Raw genomic sequence first — 17,128 nt, 5'->3', positions numbered from 1 at the left:
AAAAAATTATTATTAAAAAAAAAAAGCAGTTCTCGGGGCGCCTGGGTGGCACAGCGGTTAAGCGTCTGCCTTCGGCTCAGGGCGTGATCCCGGCGTTACAGGATCGAGCCCCACGTCAGGCTTCTCCACTATGAGCCTGCTTCTTCCTCTCCCACTCCCCCTGCTTGTGTTCCCTCTCTCGCTGGCTGTCTCTATCTCTGTCAAATAAATAAATAAAATCTTTAAAAAAAAAAGCAGTTGAACTTTAGAAATATTGAAACTCCAGGATATACAATAGGGATTAAGATCTTCTTTCATGATCTGATTAAAGAATATCAATTCCTGGCTATTAGGCATTAAGCCTGCAATCACAGCTACTTGTGAAAAATGGCACCTTTATGGCTGCTCTGAAAAATACATTCAGAGCCCCGTTTATATCTTTGTTCCTCAGACTGTAGATGAAGGGGTTCACCATGGGAGTGACCACCGTGTACATGACCGAGGCCACTGCACTTGCGTGGGAGCTCTGGGTAGCAGCAGAGCTAAGGTAAACTCCTAGGCTTGTACAATAAAATAAGGAGACAACAGAGAGGTGTGACACACAGGTGGAAAATGCTTTATATTTGCCCTGAGCTGATGAGATCCCAAGTATGGAGGAAACTATCTTAGAGTAAGAGTAAGGATCCAAGCCAAGGGAGCACCAGCCAGCAGCATAGCTGAAAAGTACATCACCATGCTATTAAGAAAGGTATCAGAACAGGCAAGTTGGATCATCTGATTGAGTTCACAGAAAAAGTGGGGGATTTCCACCTCTGTACAGAAGGACAGCCGCAACAGCATTAAGGTTTGTAACAAAGAATGCAGGATGCTCATGATCCAGGACATCAGAACGAGCAGTCCACAGAGCCGGGGGTTCATGATGACCGTGTAGTGCAGGGGGTGACAGATGGCCACAAAGCAGTCGTAAGCCATCACAGTCAGGAGGAAATTGTCCAAACTTGCAAAAAGTATGAAAAAGTACATCTGCATGATGCAGCTGTCATAAGTTATGACTTTTCTCTGTGTTTGTATATTCACCAGCATCTTGGGGACTGTGGTGGAGGTGAAACAGTTGTCTACAAAGGACAGGTTGGCCAGGAAGAAGTACATGGGGGTGTGGAGGTGGGAGTCAGAGCTGACGGCCAGGATGATGAGCAGGTTCCCAAGTATGGTGACCAGGTACATGGACAGGAACAGCCCAAAGAGGAAGGGTTCCAATTCTGGTTCCTCAGAAAATCCCAGAAGAAGAAATTCTGAAATTTGTGTATCATTCTTTAGTTCCATGGAGTCGATGTGACTACCAAAATAAGAGAAAAAGTGCATAACACAATCATGCATTACTAACCTGGCAGACACATTACCCTTTATATTCTGCACTCAAGAAATTAATGTTTATATCTGTGCATGGAACATGATAAAAACACTGAGAACTAGGAATAGAAGAAAACTATCTCAACATAAACCCATTTATAAAAAACCCACAGCAAGCATGATATTCAATGGGGATACAATCAACATTTTTTTCTTTATGATCAGGAACAAGACAGGGATCCCCACTTTCTTGATATCTACTCAGCATAACACTGCAACTTCTAGCCAAGCTATTAAACAAAGAAAAGAAAAGACAAGTCATCCAAACAGGAAAGGAAGAAATAAATTTATGAACACAAACAATGTGGTCTTATGTGTAGAAAATCCTAAAGATGCCACAAAAACACTAATGGAACTAATAAATTAATTCATCCAAGTAACTGGATACAAAGCCAACCCTCAAAAAATCATTGCACTTCTACATACAAACAGTGAACAATCTGAGAAGGGAATAAAATAATTCCATTTGTGTGACATCCAAAAGAGTAAGACTATCACCTCACACCAGTCGGAATGGCTAGTTTAAAATGACGAGAAATAACAAGTGTTAGTGCAGGGGTGGTCAAGAGGGAACCCTCATGCACTGTTGGTGGGAATGCAATCTGGTTCAGCTACTGTGGAAACAGTATGGAGATTCCTCAAAATACCAAACATAGAAATACCACATGATCGAGTAATCCCGCTACTGGGTATTTACCCAAAGAAGACGAAAACACTAATTCAAAAATATATATGCATCCCACATTTAGCAACATTATTTACAAGCAGTCAGAGTGTCCATCAATAGATGAATGGATGAAGAAGATGGACATTTCTCAGGCATAAAATGAATGAGGTCTTGCCATTTGCAACAACATGGGTGGTTCTAGAGAGTATAGACTTTTTGCAAGTTTCGCTATACTCAGTGAAATAAGTCAGACAAAGACAAATACCATATGATCTCACTTATATATGAATCTAAAAAACAGAACAAATGAACAAAAAACTGCCCAGGCTGTTGAATATAGAGAACAAACTGGTATTTGCCAGAGGGTAGGTTAGTGGGTAGATAAAGGATATCAACAGTTATACATGAGATCTTGCCATTTGCAAAAACATGGATGAATCTAGAGGATATAAAGCTAAATCAAAAAAGTCAGTCAGAGAAAGAAAAATACCATATGCTTTTACTCATATATGGAATTTAAGAAACAAAACAAATGAACAAAGAAAAAAGAGACTAACCAAACAGAAAAAAAAGACTCTTCAATATGGAGAACAAATTGTTGGTTACCAGAGGGGAAGTGTGTGGGGGGGAGGGTGAAATGGATGAAGGGGATAAAAAGTAGGCTATCACGATGAGCGCTGAGTAATGTATACAATTGTTGAATCACTATACTGTACACCCAAAACTAATATAACACTTCATGTTAATTACACAGAGGTTAAAAATAAATTTTAAAAATACCAAAGATCCCCCAAAGTCTTTAAAATTACCCAAATTACCCAAAATAAAAAAAAAATAAAAGAAAACAAAATCTACACATAAAACCATCTTATATAACCATGAAACTAAGAAGGAAGAAATTTTATATTAACTCATAGAAATTAAAATATTTTTATTGTCCAAATATTGTCACAGAATTCAACATAGAAACAATAATCTGTAAAAATCATTTGAAATGCTGAAAACTGTAGAAAATGGACATATAATGTATGGGCATATATTAATAATGGGCAGATAAATATGGTGACCAATTATAGAAAGAAGGACATCGCAGGCAACATGCTGAGAATAAAATCACATCTTTCAAGAATCACTTTCAACATGAATGGCTTAAAAGCCCCCATGGAACAGCACAGGGTTGCAGATTGGATAAAAAGACAGGACCCATCCATATGCTTTCTACAAGAGACTCATTTTGAACATAAAGATACATCCAGACTGAAAATGAGGAAATGGAGAACCTCACTTTTTCATGCCAACGGACCTCAAAAGAGAGCTGGGATAGCAATTCTCATATTTGACAAATTAGATTTTAAGCTAAAGACTGTAGTAAGAGATACAGAAGGACAGTATATCATTCTTAAAGGGTCTGTCTAACAAGAGGATCTAACCATTATAATTATCTACGCCCCCAACACAGGAGCAGCCAACTACATAAGCCTTTGTTAACCAAAATAAAGAGACATATTGATAATAATATGTCAATAGTAGAGGACGACAACACTCCACTCTCAGCAATAGAAGGATCATCTAAACAGAAAATCAACAAAGAAGCAAGAGCTTTGAATGACACACTGGATCAGACGGACCTCATAGATAAATACAGAATGTTCCACCCTAAAATGATAGGACACTCATTCTTCTCAAGTTCACATGGAACTTTCTCCAGAATAGTCCACAGACTGGGTCACAAATCAGGTCTCAACTGTTACCAAAAGATTGAGATTATTCCCTGCATATTCTCAGACTACAGTGCTTTGAAACCGGAACTCAATCACAAGAAAAAATTTGGAAGAAATTCAAACAGTTGGAAGCTAAAGACCATCCTGCTAAACAATGTTTGGGTCAACCAGGAAATCTAAGAAGAACTTAAAGAATGCATGGAACCCAATGAGAATGAAAATTCATCAGTCCAAAACCTATGGGATACTGCAAAGGCGGTCCTGAAGAGGAAATACATAGTCATCCAAGCATCACTCAGAAAGAAAGAAAGAAAAGAAAGAAAGAAAGAAAGAAAGAAAGAAAGAAAGAAAGAAAGAAAAAGAAAAATCTCAAATAAATAAATTAACTTTACACCTTAAAGAACTGGAGAAGGAACAACAAATAAAGCCTAAGCCATGCATCAAAAGAGAAATAATAAAGATTAGAGCAGAGATCAATGAATTAGAAACCAGAAACACAATAGAAGAGATCAGCAAAACTAGAAGCTGATTCTTTGAAAGAATTACTGAGATCTATACACCACCGGCAAGACTTATCCAAAAGAAAAGGGAAAGGACACAAATTAATAAAATTATGAGCAAAAGGGAAGTGATCATGACTAACCCCTTTGAAATAGAAACAATTATTAGAAATTATTATCAACAACCATATGCCAATAAATTAAGCAACCTGGAAGAAACGGATGCCTTCCTGGAAACCAGTCAAAAAATATCAAGTCAGAAACAGGAAGAAATTGACAACCTAAATAGACCAATAACCGGTAACATGATTGAATCAGGGATCAAAAACCTCCCAAAAAGCAAGAGTCCAGGGCCTGATGGATTCCCTGGGAAAGTCTATCAAGCATTCAAAGAAGAAATAATACCTATTCTCCTGAAGCTATTTCAAAAAATAGAAACAGAAGGAAAACTTCAAAACTCATTCTCTGAGGCCAGCATTATCTTGATCCCAAAACCAGAAAAATACCCCATCAAAAAAGAGAATTACAGACCAATATCCCTGACGAATATGGATGCCACGATTCTCAACAAGACCCTACCTAATAGGATCCAACAGTACATTAAAAGGATTATCCATCACGACAAGGTAGGATTTATCCCTGTGATGCAAGGGTGGTTCAACATTTGCAAATCAATCAGTGTGACAGAACACATTAATAACAGAAGAAACAAGAACCATATGATCCTCTCAATTGATGCAGAAAAAGCATTTGACAAAATACAGCATCCTTACCTGATTAAAACACTTCAGAGTGTAGGGATAGATGGTACATTCCTCAATTTCATAAAAAACATCTATGAAAAGCCTATGGTGGATATCATTCTCAATGGGGAAAAGCTGAGATCCTTTCCCTTAAGATCAGGAACACCACAGGGATGACCACTCTCGCCACTATTGTTCAACACAGTAATAGAAGTCCTAGAAACAGCAATCAGACAACAAAAAGAAATAAGAGGCATCCAAATTGGCAAAGAAGAAGTCAAACTCTCTCTCTTTTCACAGACGACATGATACTTTATGTGGAAAACCCTAAAGACTCCACCCCCAAATTGCTAGAACTCATACAGCAATTCAGTAATGTGGCGGGATACAAAATCAATGCACAGAAATCAGTTGCTTTCCTATACACTAAAAATGTAACTGTAGAAAGAGAAACTATGGAATCGATTCCATTCACAATAGCACCAAAAACCCTAAGATTCCTTGGAATAAACCTAACCAAAGAGGTAAAAGATCTATACTCTAGAAACTACAGAACACTTATGAAAGAAACTAAAGAAGACACAAAAAGATGGAAAAAACTTTCTGCACTCATGGATTGGAAAAATAAACATTGTGAAAATGTCTATGCTGCCCAGAGCAAACTATACTTTCAACACCATCCTGATCAAAATATCAATGACATTTTTCAAAGTGCTGAAACAAACAATCCTAAAATTCGTATGGAACCAGAAAAGACACTGAATCATCAAAGAAATGTTGAAAAAGAAAAGCAAAGCTGGGGGCATCACATTGCCTGATTTCAAGCTATAATGCAAAGCTGTGATCACCAAGACAGCATGGTACTGGCACAAAAACAGGAACATAGACCAATGGAAGATAATAGAGAGCCCAGATATGGACCCTCAACTCTATGGTCAACTCATCTTCGACAAAGCAGGAAAAATATCCAATGGAAAAAAGACAGTCTCTTCAATAAATGGTGCTGGGAAAATTGGACAGCTATACACAGAAGAATGAGACTGCATCATTCTCTTACACCATACACAAAGATTTAAAAAAATGAATGAAAGACCACAATGTGAGACAGGAATCCATCAAAATCCTAGAGGAGAACATATGCAGTAACCTCTTTCACATCACCCACAGCAACTTCTTTCGAGATAAGTCTCCAAAGGTAAAAAGCGAAAATGAACTTTTGGGACTTCATCAAGATAAAAAGCTTCTGCACAGCAAAGGAAACTGTCAACAAAACTAAGAGGCAACTCACAGAATGGGAGAAGATATTTTCAAATGACACTACAGATAAAGGGGTGATATCCAAGATCCGTAAGAGCTTCTCCAACTCAACACCCAAAAACCAAATAATCCAGTCAAAAAATGGACAGAAGACATGAACAGACACTTGTCCAAAGAGAACATATGAATGGCTAAGAGATACATGAAAAAATGTTCAACATTATTAGCCATCAGGGAAATTCAAATTAAAACCACATTGAGATACCCCCTTACACCAGATAGAATGGCAGAAATTGACAAGAGGATGTGGAGAAAGGGAAACCTTCTTACACTGTTGGTAGGAATGCAAGTAGGTACAGCCACTTTTGAAAACAGTATGGAGATTCCTCAAAAAGTTAAAAATACAGGTACCCTATAATCCAGCAATTGCACTACTGGGTGTTTACCCCAAAAATACAGATGTAGTGAAAAGAAGAGCCATGTGCACCCCAATGTTCATAGTAGCAATGTCCACAATAATCAAACTGTGGAAGGAACCAAGATGCCCTTCAACAGACAAATGGATAAAGATGTGGTCCATATATACAATGGAATATTACTCAGCCATCAGAAAGAACAATTACCCAACATTTGCACCAACATGGATGGAACTGGAGGACATTATGCCAAGTGAAATAAGTCAAGCAGAGAAAGGCAATTATCATATGGTTTCACTTGTTTGTGGAACTTAAGGAATAGCATGGAGGACATTAGGAGAAGGAAGGGAAGAGTAAAGGGGGGCAGAGGAATTAAAGGGGGAAACAAACCATGAGACACTATAGACTCCAGGAACCAAACTGAGGGTTTCATAGGGGAGGGGGGTGGGGGATTGGGATAGGCCGGTGATGGGTATTAAGGAAGGTATGTATTGCATGGAGCACTGGGTGTTATACACAAACAATGAATCATGGAACACTACATCAAAAATTAATGATGTGCTGTATGGTGACTAATACAATACACTAAAAAAAATGGTGATCAAATATATGAATTTGCTCAAACTCACTAATTGTTTATGAAAATAGCAAGGCATCCCTTCCACACCCATTAGCCCCTCAAAAACCTTAAAATACTATCACATTAATTGGGATTAGAACTCTTAAACAGGTAGCGAAGTTCTTGTCTTTAATTTTCATCACAGGAATGTGAGGTGCTATCACATTTGGGGGAAATAATCTGAAAATAGCTGTAAATTGTATTTACCTCGGGGTTTCTCATCTCAGCACTATTGACATCCTGGCCCAGATCAATCTCTGTGCTGGGGTTTGTCCTGGGCAATGTAGGATGTTTAGAGCATCTCTGGCCTCTAGTGACACCTCCCCAGTCTGACAGCCTAAATTGCCTCAGAACATTGCTGAGTGTCATGTTTTAACTCAATCTCAAAATATTTGTGTGTGATTGAGAAAATAGCAACTTAATGAGAAAGAATATGAAAAACGCTCAAAAGTGTCAATGACCCAGCCGCACCCTGAAATATTCTGTGATCACTGAAGTAATGAATTAGCATTATACTAGTTGATGGAGGCAAGTCTGTAAGGTACAATCCAGGGGGACAAGATTAAAAAAAAAAAAAGCACTGCGCCAGAGCCTAAAGACAATTTACAATGTGCATAAGATTCTATTCCTGAATATGTATGAAAGTGTATGAATAGGAGCACACGGGTAGCTCAGCCAGTTAAGCGTCTGTTTCAGGCTCAGGTCAGGATCCGGGGTGCTGATATCCAGCACCCTGTCTGGCTCCCTGGTTCTCCCTCTCCCTCCACCCCTCCACTCTGCTTGTGCTCTCTCACATGTTCTCTGTCTCTCTGTCTATCTCTCAAATAAATACATAATAAATACATACACTTTTTAAGTGTACAAATATTTGTCTGTGCATAATAGAGAAACATAATATTTTTGAGAGAGAGAGAGAGCACAGAAGCTGGGTGGAAGAGGGACAGAGGGAGAGGCGGAGAGACAAACTCAAGCAGGCTCCACAATCAGCCCAGAGCCCAACTCAGGGCTCCATCTCATGACCCTGACATCACGGCCTGAGCTGAAATAAGAGGTCACAGGCTTAACCAACTGAGCCACCAGGCACGCCTAGAAATGTAAATTTTAGAAGACACTAAGAGCTTATGGAGCTGATGGGTAGTAAGGAGGGCACATATTGCATGGTGCACTGGGTGTATATGCAACTAATGAATCATCGAACTTTACATCAAAAACCAGGGATGTACTATATGGTGACTAACATAATATAATAAAAAATATTATTATTTAAAAAAGAGCTTATGGAACAAAGGATAGCAGTAGGAGTGAGAGTAGGTTAGGCATGGAGCTATCTCAAACAACAGTCTGAAACACAATGACAATCTAAAATTAACTTTCTAGACAGGCAAAAAACAGTATCACTGTAATGACGTCAACATGGGTCACTAACTCAAGATTAAAGTGCTAAAGACTTGGGAACAGGGGCACTTGGCTGACTCAGTAGAGAGTACAGCTCCTGTTCTTGGGCTTGTGAGATTGAGCCCCCCACTGGGTGTACCAATTATGTTTAAAAAACATAAAAATTGGAAATAAAAGAATAGAACAAAAAAGTGAAGAGACAGCATTGTCTAAAGTGAAGCTTTCATCTCAGGTAGAGATATACTACTGCATATTTGTTTAGGAAGAAAAGGTGAATGTTAGTCAAACGATAAAGAAGCATCCTTCCATATGAGGGCTGCAGGTGCCATGACTTTGAGAAATAGATCTAATCACAAAAGGCCAAATGGTACAATAAGGAATACCAGAAAAGTGAACACAGGTTGGAAATATGTATAAAAGACAATGTATTACTTCAAATGTTGCAGAAGAACTTTCTACACTTAAACAAGCAAGAGGAGGGTGGAAAATATGACCGAATGATAGGTTTGAGCACACAAAATCTATTAACTTCCCTACTCCCCTCGAATACATCTACACAGACATAAAGGAACTGAAGGTCAAATAGCAAAGTTGATGGAAAATCTCCAATTCCTATGTTTGAAAAAATGCAATCAACAGCAGGAATATAAACACTCTGAACCCACCACACAAAAGCACAGAACTTACACAATCCGCCATAGAGAAAGCAAACATCTAAGAAACCCAGAGATATACTCATTATTGCCACTAAGGATATAATTGCTTTTTTCGTATACCCCTTTCACATATTAATTGTTAAAAAATTGTTTGGAATGCCCAGCAAGGAAAAGGACACTGTGAAATGTACGTCTAGTGATCCCTTGGACTGGATCATTCTCATCAATTTGGGAACATACTCAAATACCCCTGGCTTACAAGAATAAAAAGAATACCCTCACTTGACTGCTTAACCCTCTAGCTAATACCCTATATCTCTATTCCCCTTAATTACAAAAATTCTTGGACTAGTGTTCTACTCTTATTGGGACCACTTGCTGCCACCCGTCACCGCTCTTCCACCAGCAGTAGTTAATCCTCAACAATCTCTCCTGCATGGCTGCTTTCAACGTTTACTTTTCTTTCTAGGATCGTAAGTAAATGTATTCATTAGTTAATCAGTCAAGCCAACAACCACAGTGATGTCCCAGTGTTGGACTAGGCTGGGTTAGATCTCAGGGGGCGTCAGGTAAATGTTCTCACCATTCTATTCTCTCTCACCCTTTCCTGCAATACCTGCTGGGATTTTGGACTCACCTGCATGGGGGTCTCTGTGAGCTGAATTCCTCCCTCTATGGTTAATGGTGGACACTGAAGCTCTGTTCTCAAACAATACAGCAGGAGTCTCCCAGCCAGACCTAGGACTCCAGAAGAAATACCCGTGTCCCATTCCACCCAAGGTTGCACCTGCTGAGGGACAACAGCAGAAGAGTTATTTACAGCTCACTATCTGCTCCTTAAGCATCTTTCCCTCCTGTTTTTCCAACCTTTGAGCACATCATCCCCCATGGGACACTGCCCTGGACAGATAGGACTTTTTTCTGCAGTTTCCTGGTCCCAAGAGACCAGATTACAAGTCAGTTGAATCCAGTTATTACTCCTCCCTGAACTCACCTGCCTCCCACAGACCTAACCTCCTAGCACCTTATCCAAACCTGAATTAAAGATTTCTCCAAATCTAAGAGTGAATAATTTTTCTTTACTAGGCTCTTTGAGCCCCCCAATTATTGACTTGTCGTGGGACACAACACTGATATCTTCAGAAGGTTGCTATTTCCCCCTTCAAAAAGGTGAAGAACTGTATTGCTTTGATATAAAACCACAGGACTACAGTCCTTGGCTTCCATTACACTTTTGCTGAATCAGTTAAGAGTTTAATGTTTCATTCCCCCTTCTGATTACCCCCCTTTCTTTATCCTTTTCTTCCCCTACCGATCATCAGAGACTATGGACTATGAGAAACAAACTGAGGGCCTCAGAGGGGAGGGGGGTGGGGGAATGGGATAGACCGGTGATGGGTAGTAAGGAGGGCATGTATTGCATGGTGCACTGGGTGTTATACGCAACTAAAGAATCATCCAACCTTACATTGGAAACCGGGGATGTACTGTATGGTGACTAACATAATATAATAAAGAAATCATTTAAAAAAAGAGTTTAATGTTTTAAGATAAATTAAGAGCTGTTGTTTCTTCCAAAATTATAAAATATTTTGGTAATTAAAAAATATATATCTAGGTGTAGAGCTTCAAGTTCAACAGATGAAAAGAGTTCTGGAGATGGATGGTGGTGCCAACTGCACAACAATGGGAATGTATTTCATCCTGTTGAGCTGTGCAGTTACAAATGGTTAAGGGGCACCTGGGTGGCTCAGTCATCCATCCTCTTATTCTTGATCTCAGCTCGGGTCTTGATCTCAGGGTCCTGAGTTCAAGCCCCACGTTGGACTCTCCACCAGGCATGGAGCCTACTTAAAAATAAAATAAAATAAAAATAAAAATAAATGGTTAAGAGGTGGTGAAAGAGGTCATTGGGATTGAGGAACACATTTGCCCTGAGGAGCACAGGGCGTTGTATGGAGGTGTTGAACCACTAAATTGTACACCTGAAACTAATATTATCCTGCATGTTAACTAAATAGAATTTAAATAAAAACTTTGAAAAAGAGTATACTTAATAAGTGCTAGGAAATGTATAGAATTGTTGAATCATTATATTGTAGCCCCGAAACTAATAAAGCACTATATGTTAATGATACTTTAATTTTTAAAAAAAGTTAAAGAAAAAATAAAAAATAAATTCAAAAAAGACGAAAGGATAAAAAGATTAGCCATGATTGTCCAAGTGGGATGAATGTAATCACAACAACCCTCCAAATGTTGAGGAGGGAGACAAGAGAGTTGCTGTCCGAGTTGTTGCCCTGCTGACTCTGCGGGTGGAGGAAGAGCCAGGAGCCCAGGAATGCAGGCGGCCAGCAAGAGAGACTGGAATTGGAAAGAAAACAATCCCCCCCTAAGCCTCTAGGAGCTCCACCCTGCAGACATCTTGCTATTAGCCCGATGAGACTCCTTCCAAGCTTCTGATTCCAGAACTGTAAGAGCACATGTGTGTTTGTTTTAAGTAACCAGGGTGGGGATATTTTATAACAGCAGGAGGAATCTTATATGGGCATAGGCAATAAAATTATTTGAACCAACGGAGTTTAAACCTCTCAAGTCACTTATCAGCTTCCCTTGGATAAGGGAAATTTATATTAAAATCCTACAGTAGTTACAAAGGAAAATTTAAATCGATGTGGTTATATTCTACCCCATCGAACTATACAGTGAATTCCTCATGACATTAATGTGCATGTGGTTTGATTCTGAGGCCTTCAAGGCAGTGACATGGGAAAGGAACTCATGATCAAAATTAAGGTCACTCATTGCAATTTAAATATTTTATTTCTGCATCCTTTTATATCACATAAATTCAAAACTTCATTCTTTTTTTAGTGCTATCCTTTCCAGCTTTCTCAAGATCCCTATCAACACAAGAGATGAAATCATGAATATGTCTGTGTGTGAACACATGTGAGTGAGCTTATTTGAAAGAAAATGTACGCAAACACACACATACACAAGACACAACCATTACCCTCAAATGTTTTCTTTGAGGTGAAAAAGGAAGTTCCACACATTTTATTCATTCCCCACAATGTCCATATGAAGTCATGTTTAGATTCCCACGTTACCTTCAGAAATAGGGAATATGATGCTTGGTATGCTTAAATTTTTAGTAATTACCTAACAAAACTGTTAAAACTTATGTACAGTCTAAAGTCATACACAAATAGAAACTTGCAACATTTACTCTTCATTTTTGTGTAGGTCCTTTAATTCACCAAAGTGGATACAGGTTACATATGCAGGTTATTGTGTATAATTTTACATTAATGATTTAATTCAGTGGAACAGATCTAATGGTGCATGGCTACGGGTAGGATCTAGAGCACAGGCAGCTGACTCTCACTTAAGAGGGGTGGGAGATAACACTTCTAATGGGGAAGAAAGCCAAGTGTTAATATGGATGTATGAAAATGGAATTAAATTTAGGTAATTCGCATGAATCACCAATTTTTTTATAAGTAGAAGATTAGCCTACATATGGAAATGTAGTAACAAGAGCCCATAAAGTGGCTGGGACAGAAGAGCATTACAGCCACACACGACACCATGGATGAGCCTTAGAAAAAATATGTAGAGATTCACTCCTGACTCCACACCCATGAGGACCCAGTAGAGATTAGAAACATTCCCCAGCATATAATTCTGTTTGATTGTAAAGGTGTTATGCTATCCCATTTGACAAAGACAGCCTGTTACACAGCAAGAGCTGACTGACACAGTCATCCAAGTGAACAGACCTGAGACAATTACAACATGTGCTCCTCTTTACTTGTTGCATATCTGACCTTAAGGAGAGCAGGCATGATCATTCTGTTATTCAAGTTTACTTCCAATGACTTTATGAACAAGTGACCATATGTGGAATCCTTTCTGGGTCACTGGGAGAGTGAAGGACATACACCTTTGTGCAGAAGAACTGGTGACCCTGAACCACACGACCAGCAGAACATCCAGCTCTCCTGTGATGCATCCTCTGTTCACGTGTGTGGAAGAGACTTCTGAGCAGGAAGGAGGTATGAAATGGATGATATTGTTCTTTTGCTATTTGGGTCTTTGTGATTCCATAAAAACTCCAGAAGTGGTGGCACCTGGGTGGCTCAGTCAGTCAAGGATCTGCCTTCAGCTCAGGTCCTGATCCCAGTGTCCTGGGATTGAGCCCCACCTTGGGTTCCCTGCTCAGTGGGGAGTCTGCTTCTCCCTCTGCCCTTCCCCCCGCTCGTGCACTCTCTCTCTCTGAAAAAAATAAATAAAATCTTTTTTAAAATTGTAGGAATATTTGTTCCATTTCTATAAAATATGCCATTGGTAATTTTGAACAGGGATTACACCGAGTCCACAAATTTCCTTGCGTAGTATGGACATTTTAATAGTATTAATTCTTCCAACCAATGAACATGGAATATCTTTTCATTTCTTTTTGTTGTCTGCAATTTCTTTCAGCAATGTCATAGTTTTCAGTGTACAGGTGTTTCACCTCCTTGTTTAAATTTATTCTTGGGTATTTTATTCTTGTTGATGCGGTTGTAAATAGGATTGTTTTCTTAATTTCACTTTCTGAGAGTTTCTTATTAGTGTACAGAGTGATGGCCAATTTTTGTATATTGACTTTATATCCTTCTCAATTCATTGATTAGTTATAAAGATTTTTTTCTTTTAAACAATTCAATGAATTACAATGACATACAATAAACAGATTTAAAATGCAAAATTTCCTGAAGTAATGATACAAAAATTAAGAGTACATACTGCATGAGTCCATTTTTTATAGTAGTTTTTTATTATGTTATGGGTAAGGTTTGTTATACAACAGCAAAAAATGTAATCAACCTGAAACTTCTGTTTCCTTATATTTAATTCAGGTGGATGTTGTTAAGAATAAATACAATGTTAGGAAATATTTGGTGAGTCCAGAAAGTCATTCATGGGTAAGGAGCGTATGCACTTAATGTGTACGTGTGCATTTGTACATTACTTCACACTAAAACACTCCTACACATGTGTGAAAAACACTGACTCAATAATCCCATCTTTTATGTTGAAAGTAAATTTGAAAGAAATTAGGAGAGGATAGAAATTGAAACAGTAAATGTTTGAAAAACAATGAAATTAAAAGAATATACATATTTAGACAAAAATATTTCAAATGGAATGGGCGAAATTAATTTTAGTAATGAATCACTGTTTTTAATCTTAATTCACAAAGGACTCAAAGTCAGAACTTATATTTTTTATTTTTTTTTTAGGATTTTATTTATTTATTTGACAGAGAGAGACAGCGAGAGAGGGAACACAAGCAAGGGGAGTGGGGGAGGGAGAAGCAGGCTTCCCCCGAGCAAGGGAGCCCAATGCAGGGCTCAATCCCAGGACCCTGGGATCATGACCTAAGCCGAAGGCAGACGCTTAACAGCTGAGCCACCCAGGTGCCCCTGAATTTATATTTTTTAAAAAAGAATTTATATTTAAATCTAAAGTCATGGGACACCTGGCTGTCTCCGTGGAGCCAGCAGCTCCTTTATCTTTTTTTTTAAGATTTTATTTTTAAGTAATCTTTACTTCCAATATGGGGCTCAAACCCACAATCCTGAGCTCAAGAGTCATGCATTCCACCAACTGAGCCAGCCAGGCAGCCTAGGCATGCAACTCTTAATCTCAGGGTCATGAATTCAATCCCACATTGGGTGTAGAGATTTCTTTAAAAATAAATAAATAACCAGCTCCTAGGTTTGCTGGTCTGTTCTACTGGTTTTTTAAATTTATATATCACTGATTTCTGCTCTAATCTTTATTATTTCTCTTCTCCTGATGGATTTATGCTTTATTTGCTGTTCTTTTTTGATCCCTCTTAGGTCTAAAGTTAGATTGTGTCATGGCTTGGAAGAACAAAGAGTGTTAAATGTCTATGCTACGCAAAGCAATCTACGCATTCCATGGAATCTCTATTTAAAAAATAACAATAAAAAATTAAATAAATAAATAAGTAACTCACATTTATATTTTAGAAATGGAGAATTAACCTTTTGCATCCCATTTCAACAATGGAGGAGAAGCTCCACTTTAATATTTTTTTAAAGTTGAAATTGGATTTAAACACAAAATGCCCTTACCCAAAAGAAGAGAAATGAATTAGTTAAGAGACTAAAATTCACTTTCGCCAAAACAGTGTTACTGAATAAAATGGCTATATTACATTCTTATTTCTGCTGTAACAAATTAGCACAGTAGAGACTTCAAAAAACAAATCTATGCTCTGACTGTTTTGGAGGTCAGAAGCCTGAAATAAGTCTCAGTGGGCTAAAATCAAGATGTCTGCAGGGCCTGGTTCCTTCTCGATGCTCCAGGAGAAAATCTTTTCTTTCCTATTGCAGTTTCTAGTGACCACAAGCATTTTTTGGCTCATTGTCCTTTCTCCATCTTGAAAGTCAGTCACGTGGCATCTTCACATCTCTCTGATCCAAGAATTCTGCCCTCCTTTCCCACATTCAGAGGACAATGGTGATTGTGTTAGTTCCACTTCCATGACCTTGGCCAAGATTAGCTTAAGGTCAGCTGATTAGCCGCCTTATTCCATTTGCTACCTTAAGCTCCCTCTTCCTATACAAAATACCATAGTCAAATTTCCATGGATTAGAATGTGTACAACTTCAGGAAGCTCTTATTCTGCCTACCAGAGCATCTTTTACAAAATAATTTTATTTGGTGCCAATCAAGGGTCCATATATAAAAGAAATAAACACAGGGTTTATCACAGCCCCGAGAATGATGGACACACCAGTTATTCAAAATTTAATGCAAACATGACTTTTTTTCTGAGGAAGACGTACAGCCACCTGCCCCTTCCTCTATCACAGGACCTCAGCCTTGCTACTCAGAGAGTGGTCCACAGACCACGACCTACAGCATCAACGTCACTCAGGAGCTTGTTAGAAACGCTGAACTCCTGGGCCCACCAGCACCTGCTAAAGCAGAATCTGCATTTAAGCCAGAATCCTAGGTGATTCCTATGCAACTTGAAGTTGGAGAAGAGCTGGTCTAGATTGTTTTCTCACACTCTCAATCTGATCTTTGGGGCAGGGTCATTATTTGTGTTGGGAGCTGTCCTGCTCAGTGGAGGTGTTTAGCAGTGTCCCTCAGACATTGCCAGATGTGCCCCGGGGGAAAAGGACCACCTCTGGTTGGGACCACTGGCACAGAGGTTGAAACCTGGGAGCATCCTGAGAGAATACAATCAGCACCCACCCCTTTCTGCAATGATAACTTTGAGAAGCTCACTAAATTCTTCAAGCCGCATTTCTTCATAGGGAATGGAGTTCACGCGACTGCTTCCTCACAGAATGGACTTTTATAAAAATTAAATCAGGCAACTCCTATAAGGTGCTAAACTCAGAGTATAGTGCATAAAATATCTCAGTATATATCTTACAATTAACAAACATTTTATAATGACATTTTAATAGCTCTGAACTTGTGATAGAACTGTGAAATTCCTAAATGTTTTGGCAAAATTGTCATGAAGCCCAGAGAGTGCAGTGCCCAGGGGTTTATACTAAAAGAACAAACTTATTATCTTTCTTGAAAAAGGGAGAAATAACCTTCTAGAGACATCATCCACCCCAAGTCAAAGCTTTGAAGGACGCAATGGACTCAGTCAGGATCAATTCCTCAGTCTTAAATAGAAGAAAATGTTCACTCAGGAGTGGGATAAGGGGCTGGGAGGTGA

General features: G+C 38.7%; 1 pseudogene; it reads right to left on the bottom strand.

Annotated features, from left to right (window-relative positions):
* Positions 1-328: 328 nt before the first annotated feature.
* On the bottom strand, positions 329-1,356 carry LOC123796665 (olfactory receptor-like protein OLF4; annotated as a pseudogene).
* Positions 1,357-17,128: the final 15,772 nt, after the last annotated feature.

This window comes from Ursus americanus, chromosome 14, assembly GCF_024610735.1.
Source record: "Ursus americanus isolate L20-20 chromosome 14, mUrsAme1.1.p, whole genome shotgun sequence".
Lineage (NCBI taxonomy): Eukaryota > Metazoa > Chordata > Mammalia > Carnivora > Ursidae > Ursus > Ursus americanus.
The sequence above is the reverse complement of the archived record's forward strand: the minus strand, read 5'-3'. Positions and strand labels throughout refer to the sequence as shown.